The 10,814-nt window shown below is 48.2% G+C and overlaps 1 long non-coding RNA gene across 1 annotated transcript; it reads left to right on the plus strand.

The window, feature by feature from the left end:
- The first annotated feature begins 2,534 nt into the window (after positions 1–2,534).
- LOC143817937 (uncharacterized) lies at positions 2,535–3,031 on the plus strand. Its single transcript, XR_013224216.1, has 3 exons — positions 2,535–2,590; positions 2,768–2,851; positions 2,933–3,031. It is a non-coding gene; the product is annotated as an uncharacterized LOC143817937 (long non-coding RNA).
- Positions 3,032–10,814: the final 7,783 nt, after the last annotated feature.

The raw sequence follows: 10,814 nt of genomic DNA on the forward strand, positions 1-10,814 counted from the left end.
GATAATTAATATCACACTTCACAGGGGTGCGAGGGTGCATTGTCGCAACAGATGGTGGAGGTGTGGAAGGCCGCCTGGTCATTACTGCGCCGGTAATGTCTTCAAATATTTCAGCTACCCTCTTATGTCCCGTATGCTGTTAAACAAAAAACCAATCAATGATTGTTAAACTTACGTGATGTCACGGACTGTGGGCTCCCACTGGTGTCAGAAGATGGGGTACTGGTGGCAATGGCTTGTATCACTTGCCGCCGCTGTCTCTCTACACCTAAAGTAAAGAATCGCAATGTTTACACACAACAGTTGAGTGCTGCAGATCAAAGCTAACAATATACTGAAACATAAAATAGAGATCACACTTTACAGGGGTGTGATACTCTGACATGTCTATAGCGTCTCCGTTTCAGCACTGCGTCGCGATTGTGCAGAGGACACCACACGACGCTGTTTTTTGGTGCCCCTAAAAACATTTAAAAAGTTAATGCATGTGTCACAAAACGCTGCAGAGGTAATGCGTTTACATTTGCATTCTGCGTTGCGTGTCCAAAGCTGCATTCGCTCACCAAAAAAGTAAACATTATAATTTAAGGTTCTATACATGTACATGTCAAATAAAACAGTGTTGACACAATAGCCATACTCCATGGATGCCCAAGCCACATAAACACTGAAACAAAGACGATGAGCGCTGCGGATTGATAACGAGAACGCCAAAAAGGTATTTCTGGAGTCGGCGTCACAATCGCGACGCAGTGCTGAAACGGAGACGCTATAGCGATGTTGATCGCGCGGCATGAGTCAAGGACCTCCTCTGGGCGTGGTTAGGTGGTTGAGCGTTTTTGAGGGCAAAATGGCGGCGCGTCAGCGTTCAGCTCCTCTGGGGCGGCCAGAGATGGCATTTTTTGTGCACCAAATGTATGCCCTTGACTATGAGGGCCGGGATAGTCGACCTGCGCACCCGAACCTGCACAAGCAGGAGGTGCTGCGCCGCATTGGGCGCATGATGGAGAGGAGGTTTGGCGTCCAACGCAGTGCGCAGCAGCTGCGTAAAAAGTGGGCAGACCTCCGCTATAAGACCCCGCAGCTTCTGGCAGAGTTGCGTGCGGAGCCACAGCGTGGTAAGTACCAGTATGGGGGAATCGGGAGACGCATGCTGCCGGGAGGTTAAGAATGTGAAACATGCTCAGGTCAGGGGTTCCCGAATCTCCACCGAGACATACAATTTAGTGATTGCCGGGAGGGGGAGAATCAGGAGACGCGCGTTGCCGTGAGGCGCTTCCTTGTTATGCAAAAATACGTGTCTCAGGCCAGGTTGACCATTAAACACCAGAGCCCCCACCCAATGCATAGTCTAGCATCACAGGGAAGAGTGATCTCTATTTTCTATATACCGTATTTTCCGGCGTATAAGACGACTGGGCGTATAAGACGACCCCCCAACTTTTCCAGTTAAAATGTAAAATCTTCTTAAAAGTCGGGGGTCTTCTTATAAACCGTATGTCGTCTTATAGGGCCGGTGACTTTTGTGCCTTTTGGGGGGGGGGAGTGGGCCTGATGACGACGAGGGGGCGTCTCACAGGAAAGTGAGTATCCCCCATTACCTCATTGTATCGCTGCAGCGTGGGGTCTCTGCTGGGAGCGGCGGCTGCTGCTCCTCATTGTGCCGTGTGGGTGCTGTGGGGCGGCGGCTCCTCTTCTTCAGTGTGGGGCCTCTGTGCTGCTGGGCGGCGGCGGCTTGTCTTCAGGCCTCAGGTATCTCCTTAAAGCCCGGAGGCCCTGCCGGCAACTCCATCGGTGCAATGCAGTGGCCTCCGGGAACATGGCCGCTGCTCAGATTCAGATCTCGTCCCGAGATCTCGGGAGACGAGATCTGAATCTGAGCAGCGGCCATTTTCCCGGAGACAGCTCCATTGCTGCTATGCGGTGGCCTCCGGGAAAATGGCCGCTGGGGGCGGCGCATGCTCAGATTCAGATCTCTGAATCTGAGCAGCGGCCATGTTCCCGGAGGCCACTGCATTGCACCGATGGAGTTGCCGGCAGGGCCTCCGGGCTTTAAGGAGATACCGGAGGAGCCCCGACTGCCTGAAGATAAGCCGCCGCCGCCGCCCAGCAGCACAGAGGCCCCACACTGAAGAAGAGGAGCCGCCGCCCCACAGCACAGCCGCCGCTGCTCCCAGCAGAGACCCCACGCTGCAGTGATACAATGAGGTAATGGGGGATACTCACTTTCCTGTGAGACGCCCCCTCGTCGTCATCAGGCCCACTCCCCCCCACCCACCATATACACCCGGCAAGGCGATACCCGGCGTATAAGACGACCCCCGACTTTTAAGAAGATTTTCAGGGGTTAAAAAGTCGTCTTATACGCCGGAAAATACGGTATGTACGTAGATTTGGCGACTAAAAATTTCATTTGGCTCCTAACTTTTCCCGCCAATGATGCCTAGGTATTTGTTGGTAATTCTGGAGCCCTGTACTTTTGTTGTCAACATATTAAGGTTCTTTAATGTTTGTGTAGGGAGACGGCGCCGGCAACAGCCACCAGCACCAGCACCCTCCACCAGCGGCAGCCCACAGCCCGGGACATCACGTATGTTAACCATCATTGATTGCAATTTGCAATTTTATTACTGCATACGGGACATTAGAGGGGAACATTTATTTTGGCACCTATTTTTTCCCGCCACTGTTGCATAGGTATTTTTATTAATTCTGGAGCCCTGTACTTTTGATGTCTGAATATTACCGTTCTTTAATGTTTGTGTAGGGAGAAGGCGCCGGCAACAGCCATCAGCAAGAGCCGGCACGCCTTCATCCGCCACCAGCGGCAGCTCACAGCCCGGGATATCACGTATGTTAAACATCATTCATTGCAATTTTATTACTGCATACGGGAAATTAGAGGGGAGCTGAAATACTGTATACATTACAGACGCTGTAAGGACCAGGCGCGCTACCACCCCACCGCAGGCCACAACACCACCCTTCCGCCACTCATCTTCCTCCCCCAGGTCGGCGGCATTCTCACCAGAGGCCACCCTTCGGAAGTGACCAAAACTGCGAGCGCTTCCCCACAGCGTGTCCAACTGTTAACCATATATGTATTTGCTTCCTTTTAGCTGCGGCAGCTGGTGCACAAGCGAGGGGATGGGAGGTGAGCAGCTCTTCCACCTCTTCCGGGGATGACCAACCGGCGTCCCTTCTCCGTAAGTATACAGACAGTGTGAGGGGTTATCGGTGGGATGTCACATTTGACAACGACGAGAATGGAAAAAAAAAAAAAAAGCGCTCGACCTCTGGGACAGGACCAAATTGAGTGTATAGTAAATCTCAGGGTATGTTCACACATGCCGTACTTGCAGAGTAATCACCGTCCGTTCTCCGACCTCTTCTATCCACAGAAGCGACCACCATGAGACCTGCTGGCCAAGCAGAGGCGGCTGGAGGGGACAGCAGCGCGCCTTCAGGGGACAGCAGCGCGCCTGCAGGAGACAGCAGCACGCCTGCAGGAGCAGGTTAAAGATCATGGACGCATGCTGCGCCAACTGCTAGCCCACCGCCGTGGGACTATGTAATTTATTTTTTGGTTAAACAAAAAAATAAGTAAATAAAACGTTTGAAGTTTAAAACAGTTATTTTTACCCTTATTTTGTCTTATGTTTTAATGTACTAGGGGAGCAGGCCTGGGCCAGCCGAGCCAAGGCACAGACAAAAGGGAAAAAAAATGAAGACAGCGCTAAAGAGTTTTCAAAACGCATCCTAAAGTGCCTCCATCTTGTACGTCCGCTTGCCAGATGCACAAGATGGCTGCCAGAGATGTTTTATATACGGGGGGGGGGGGGGGGGGGGTTGGGGCATACCTGCAACCAAATCCCAATCACAACATGGTTAATGCACGTATCATAGAAATCAGTGAGATATATTGGCGGTCAGACCTGTGTTCTTTTGTGTGATGTCCTTTGTTTCAGTGATAAGGCAGAGGTGCATCTCCATACTAAATGAATATTGGCCATAGAGATAATGGAGGATATAGGTGTACACTGTCAAAATCTTGAGTGAATAGCCTCTGTCCTGTTTGTGACCCATCATTATCTACATATGTACACAACTCCTGTGGGTTTCCATTGTAAAGCCAGTGGTCCTGAGATAGACATCATGTCTCCGACCTATGCATATGTACACAACTCCTGTGGGTTTCCAATAATGGAGGATATAGGTGTACACTGTCAAAATCTTGAGTGAATAGCCTCTGTCCTGTTTGTGACCCATCATTATCTACATATGTACACAACTCCTGTGGGTTTCCATTGTAAAGCCAGTGGTCCGGAGATAGACATCATGTCTCAGACCTATGCATATGTATATTGATAAACAATGCCTTGTGTAGGACTTTAGGGCTGGCTCCAACATGTTCATTGAAAGAACAATGGTTTATTACCCAAACACCACAGGCCACCACCACCATTAGTCATTAGACTTTTAAATGCAAAATTGATCGTATGTATAAAATTGATCATGTTATAGCTGCATACAGTCTCCTGGCGCAGATTCAGGAACAGCAGAATGTGGCAATGGTGGAGTTGCAGAAAGTTAGAGCCTTGTGCCAACTGCTGGAGGCAGGACAAAAAAAAAAAAAAATCTCGCTTTGTAAAGTTTATGTTGTTAATGTTAAAAAAAATATAAATATTTTTCTTCCATTTTCAAAGTTGTGTTTATTCAAATGTACATTTCGTTAGTTAAGTTTATATCTGCCCTAATACTGTGCTGTGGACCCATTTTGTCGATGTGATTGAGACCCACCAATCAAGCTGTCGAGATTGAACTTCAAGAAAAAGGTTTTATTAAACAAACTATATTAAAAAGTAACAAAAAATACATAACATTATAAAAGCAAACTATCACAATTCGTGATACGCCGAATCTTCAATCCTAAAATTTTAATGCCTCATGGGCGAAGCAATGTGTGAAGGAATTGGCGTGTAGGAGTTGGGGGGTGGCGGGCCAAAGTGGGAATCGGGTACATTGTTTCGTATAGGTGTCTGTGCCCAACTATTAAAATTTGAACACTCTGGCCGCTCCATTGGCGGGGAACAAACAACACGTGCGTGCTCAGATAAACTGCCATCAGAACCCTTGCTGACAGCATCAAAAATTACATGCTCCGCTAGAGTTCTTTGTCTCTCAGTCATTTTGGCCAGTTTGTCCACAACGTAGTGTCCAAAGCCCTGCAACGCAGGGCTCCTATTGTTCGTTAATGCCTGTTTGGCAAGGGTTACAAGTTCATGTGAGACATCCGAGGTGGCTTTACGCTTCCTTGATCTTTGCCTCAGTTCAGTCTGCGCAGGTGCAGCCTCCACAATTGTACTCGTAGAGCTGTCCAATGCACTGTCCTGTGCTCTGTCCTCCTGGGGAGAATAAAAAACGAAGTTATTAACCAGAAAAGAAAAAGGTAAACCACCCTAACCGCATTCCAACTATATATTCGTATACATGTGAAAATGTTGTAATATATTATTATATTAGTAATATCATTCTTAACATTCCCATTTATGTATTATTTTGTACTCCACTGTTCTGACTACTAGGGGAACCTGATAGGGTTGAGCGAAACGGGTCGTTCATTTTCAAAAGTCGCCGACTTTTGGCTAAGTCGGCGTCTCATGAAACCCGATCCGACCCCTGTGCTTGTCGGCCATGCGGTACGCGACTTTCGCGCCAAAGTCGCATTTCAATGACGCGAAAAGCGCCATTTCTCAGCCAATGAAGGTGAACGCAGAGTGTGGGCAGCATGATGACATAGGTCCTGGTCCCCACCATCTTAGAGAAGGGCATTGCAGTGATTGGCTTGCTGTCTGCGGCGTCACAGGGGCTATAAAGGGGCGTTCCCGCCGACCGCCATCTCACTGCTGCTGATCTGAGCTTAGGGAGAGGTTGCTGCCGCTTCGTCAGAAGCAGGGATAGCGTTAGGCAGGGTCCACTAACCACCAAACCGCTTGTGCTGTAGCGATTTCCACTGTCCAACACCACCTTCGGTGTGCAGGGACAGTGGAAGCTACATTTTTTTTTTCTCTCAGCGCTGTAGCTCATTGGGCTGCCCTAGAAGGCTCCGTGATAGCTGTATTGCTGTGTGTACGCCACTGTGCAAACCAACTGCTTTTTTCAAAGCACATATCCTCTTGTTCCTTCCTTTCTGCACAGCTATCTTTTTTGTTTGTCCACACTTTTTATTTAATTTGTGCATCAGTCCACTCCTATTGCTGCCTGCCATACCTGGCTGAGATTACTGCAGGGAGATAGTAATTGTAGGACAGTCCCTGTTTTTTTTTTTTTTTTTTTTTTTTTGTGGGAGATTAAGATTTGCATTTCTGCTAGAGTGCCATCCCTGTGTGTGCCATCCCTGTGTGCACCATCTCTCACTCAGTGGGCCATAGAAAGCCTATTTATTTTTTTGCTTGATTTGGGTTCTAAAATCTACCTGAAAAAAAAAACACTACATCAATCAGTGGGAGATTAATATTGTCCTCAGGGCTTGTGTGCCACTCCTGATCCTGACTCCTGTGCGCGCCATCTCTCACTCAGTGGGCCATAGAAAGCCTATTTATTTTTTTGCTTGATTTGGGTTCTAAGATCTACCTGAAAAAAAAACACTACATCAATCAGTGGGAGATTAATATTGCCCTTTCTGCTTGTGTGCCACTCCTGACTCCTGTGTGTGCCATCTCTCAATCAGTGGGCCATAGAAAGCCTATTTATATTTTATTATTTGGTTTCTAAAGTCTCCCTGAAAAAGAAAAAAAAAATAAAACAGTGGGAGATTAATATTGTCCTCAGGGCTTGTGTGCCACTCCTGATCCTGACTCCTGTGAGCGCCATCTCTCACTCAGTGGGCCATAGAAAGCCTATTTATTTTTTTGCTTGATTTGGGTTCTAAAATCTAACTGAAAAAAAAATCACTACATCCATCAGTGGGAGAGTAATACTGTCCTCAGGGCTTGTGTGCCACTCCTGATCCTGACTCCTGTGCACGCCATCTCTCACTCAGTGGGCCATAGAAAGCCTATTTATTTTTTTGCTTGATTTGGGTTCTAAAATCTACCTGAAAAAAAAAAAACACTACATCCATCAGTGGGAGATTAATACTGTCCTCAGGGCTTGTGTGCCACTCCTGATCCTGACTCCTGTGCACGCCATCTCTCACTCAGTGGGCCATAGAAAGCCTATTTATTTTTTTGCTTGATTTGGGTTCTAAAATCTACCTGAACAAAAAAAACACTACATCCATCAGTGGGAGATTAATACTGTCCTCAGGGCTTGTGTGCCACTCCTGATCCTGACTCCTGTGTGTGCCATCTCTCACTCAGTGGGCACTGGGCCATAGAAAGCTTTTTTTTTTTTTATTATTATTTGGTTTCTAAATTGTCCCTGAAAAAAACAATTTATCTTATTTGGTTTCTAAAGTCTCCATGAGGGGAAAAAAAAAAAAAAAAAAAAAAAAAGGTGGGAGATTAATATTGACATTTGTGCTTGAGTGACAGTCCTGCGTGTGTGGCATCTCTGTGATTTTGTGCCACAGAAAACAGAGTGTGTAACATTGTGCCTGATTTTCCTTGTGGTCTCACCAACCTGTTAAGGGATATTGAAATCATACTGAAGTTATAGCTTACCGTGTAAGTTGTTTGACAGCAACAAATAAAGTTACTTTGCTTAAGTTTTTAAAACAATGAGGAAGTCTGGTGCAAGAGGGCGTGGCCGTGGGCGTTCATTGTCAGCTGGTAATGATGGTAGTGGTAGTGGAGCATCAGGTGGTCGTGGGGATAAAAATATTCCACGTAAGTCTGGAGCTGTGGAGCCAGTTTCGTCATCTGGCTACACAAGGCCTCGAACGCTCTCTTTTCTGGGAGTAGGAAAACCGCTTTTAAAGCCGGAGCAGCAACAGCAAGTTTTGGCTTACATTGCAGACTCAGCCTCTAGCTCTTTTGCCTCCTCTTCTGAAACTGGTAAATGTAAAAGCAGCGCGTCGCTTGTGGATGTCCACGGTCAGGGACAAGTCGCTTCCTTGTCCTCTTCAGCAAAAACTACAACAAGAGAGAAGGATGCAGCAGGCGACACAACGGGTTACTCCATGGAGCTCTTTACACATACCGTCCCTGGCTTACAAAGTGAAACACTTAACAGGCCATGCCCATTACAAGTTGATTCTGACATGGAGTGCACTGATGCACAGCCACAGCCAGAGTACTATGCTGCTCCTTTGACTCAGACCACCACATTGCCCTCTCAGGGTACTGATCCACAATCAGACCCTGATGAGACTATGTTGCCCCGCCACGAACGCTATACCACCGACCGACACAGTGACACAGACGAAGTTGCACACGAGCTCGAAGAGGAGTTAATAGATGACCCAGTTATTGACCCCGATTGGCAGCCATTGGGGGAACAGGGTGCAGGCGGCAGTAGTTCAGAAGCGGAGGTGGAGGAGGGGCCGCAGCGGGCATCAACATCGCAACAGGTTCCATCTGCCGGGCCCGTATCTGGCCCAAAACGCGTGTCAAAGCCAAAACCTGTTGGAGGACAGCATGGCCATCCGGTTAAAGCTCAGTCTGCAATACCTGAAAAGGGATCCGATGCTAGGAAGAGTGCAGTCTGGCATTTTTTTTAAACAACATCCAATTGATCAGCGCAAAGTCATCTGTCAAAAATGTTCAACTAGCTTAAGCAGAGGTCAGAATCTGAAATGTCTCAATACTAGTTGCATGCATAGACACTTAACCACCATGCATTTTCAAGCCTGGACTAACTACCAAACGTCCCTTAAGGTTGTAGCACCCTCGGCCAATGAAGCTAGTCAGCAACGCAACATCCCTTCCGTCACTGTAAGGCCACCATTTTCCGCACCACCGGCAGTATCTGTGCAGGTTTCTTTGCCAGCCAAAAGCACTCAGGGTCAGGGAATCACCAGTTTTGTAGGAGGAAATATTGCATCTACGTCACCGGCAGAAACAATACCATCTCCAACCGTCTCGCAGTCTGCCATGTCCACCGGCACACCCGCAAGTTCCACGATCTCCATCTCTCCAGTTCAGCTCACACTACATGAGACTCTGGTTAGAAAAAGGAAGTACTTATCCTCGCATCCGCGTACACAGGGTTTTAACGCCCACATAGCTAGACTAATATCGTTAGAGATGATGCCCTACCGGTTAGTTGAAAGCGAAGCTTTCAAAGCCCTGATGGAGTACGCTGAACCACGATACGAGCTACCCAGTCGACACTTTTTTTCCAGAAAAGCCATCCCGGCCCTGCACCAGCATGTTATTCAGCGCATCGTCCATGCACTCAGGCAATCTGTGAGTACAAAGGTGCACCTGACTACAGATGCATGGACCAGTAGGCATGGCCAGGGACGTTATGTGTCCATCACGGCACACTGGGTGAATGTGGTGGATGCAGGGTCCTCAGGGGACATCAATTTCGGGACAGTTGTGCCTAGCCCACGGTCTAGGAAACAGTTGGCTGTAGGCGTTCGCACCACCTCCTCCTCCTCCTCCTCGTCCTCCTGCAGAAGCTACAGCTCTTCCACAGACCACAGTCGGCCAACCACTCCATCGGCAGATGACACTGTTGCACACCAGTTGTCCCATTATGGGCCAGCTACTGCCAAGCGTCAGCAGGCTGTATTGGCTATGAAGTGTTTGGGCGACAGACACACCGCGGAAGTTCTGTCCGAGTTCTTGCAACAAGAAACGCAGTCGTGGCTGGGCACAGTAGATCTTGAGGCAGGCAAGGTAGTGAGTGATAACGGAAGGAATTTCATGGCTGCCATCTCCCTTTCCCAACTGAAACACATTCCTTGCCTGGCTCACACCTTAAACCTGGTGGTGCAGTGCTTATTGAAAACTTATCCTGGGTTCTCCGACCTGCTCCTCAAAGTGTGTGGACTTTGCTCACATATCCGACGTTCGCCTGTACACTCCAGCCGTATGCAGACCTATCAGCGGTCTTTGAACCTTCCCCAGCATCGCCTAATCATAGACGTTGCAACAAGGTGGAACTCAACACTGCACATGCTTCAGAGACTGTGCCAACAGAGGCGGGCTGTTATGTTTTTGTGGGAGGATACACATACACGGGCAGGCAGTAGGATGGCAGACATGGAGTTGTCTGCTGTGCAGTGGTCCAAGATACAAGACATGTGTCAAGTCCTTCAGTGTTTTGAGGAATGCACACGGCTGGTTAGTGCAGACAACGCCGTAATAAGCATGAGCATCCCCCTAATGCGTCTGCTGATGCAAAGTTTGACACACATAAAGGAGCAGGCGTCTGCACCAGAGGAAGAGGAAAGCCTTGATGACAGTCAGCCATTGTCTGGTCAGGGCAGTGTACAGGACGAGGTAGCGGGCGAAGAGGAGGTGGAGGACGAGGAGGATGATGGGGATGAGTATATTTTTAATGCGGAAGCTTTCCCGGGGGCACTGGAAATTGGTTGCGTGGCAAGGCCGGGTTCTGGTTTTTTGAGGGACACAAGTGACGTAGATTTGCCTGAAACTGCCCCTCAACCAATCACAACCGGAGATTTGACAACTGGAACTTTGGCCCACATGGTGGATTATGCCTTACGTATCCTAAAAAGGGACACACGCATAACGAAAATGATGAACGATGACGATTACTGGTTGGCCTGCCTCCTTGATCCACGCTATAAAGGCAAATTGCAAAATATTATGCCACATGAGAACTTGGAACTAATATTAGCAACCAAACAATCAACTCTTGTTGACCGTTTGCTTCAGGCATTCCCAGCACACAGCGCA

This window comes from Ranitomeya variabilis, chromosome 3 (genome assembly GCF_051348905.1).
Source record: "Ranitomeya variabilis isolate aRanVar5 chromosome 3, aRanVar5.hap1, whole genome shotgun sequence".
NCBI classification, from domain to species: domain Eukaryota; kingdom Metazoa; phylum Chordata; class Amphibia; order Anura; family Dendrobatidae; genus Ranitomeya; species Ranitomeya variabilis.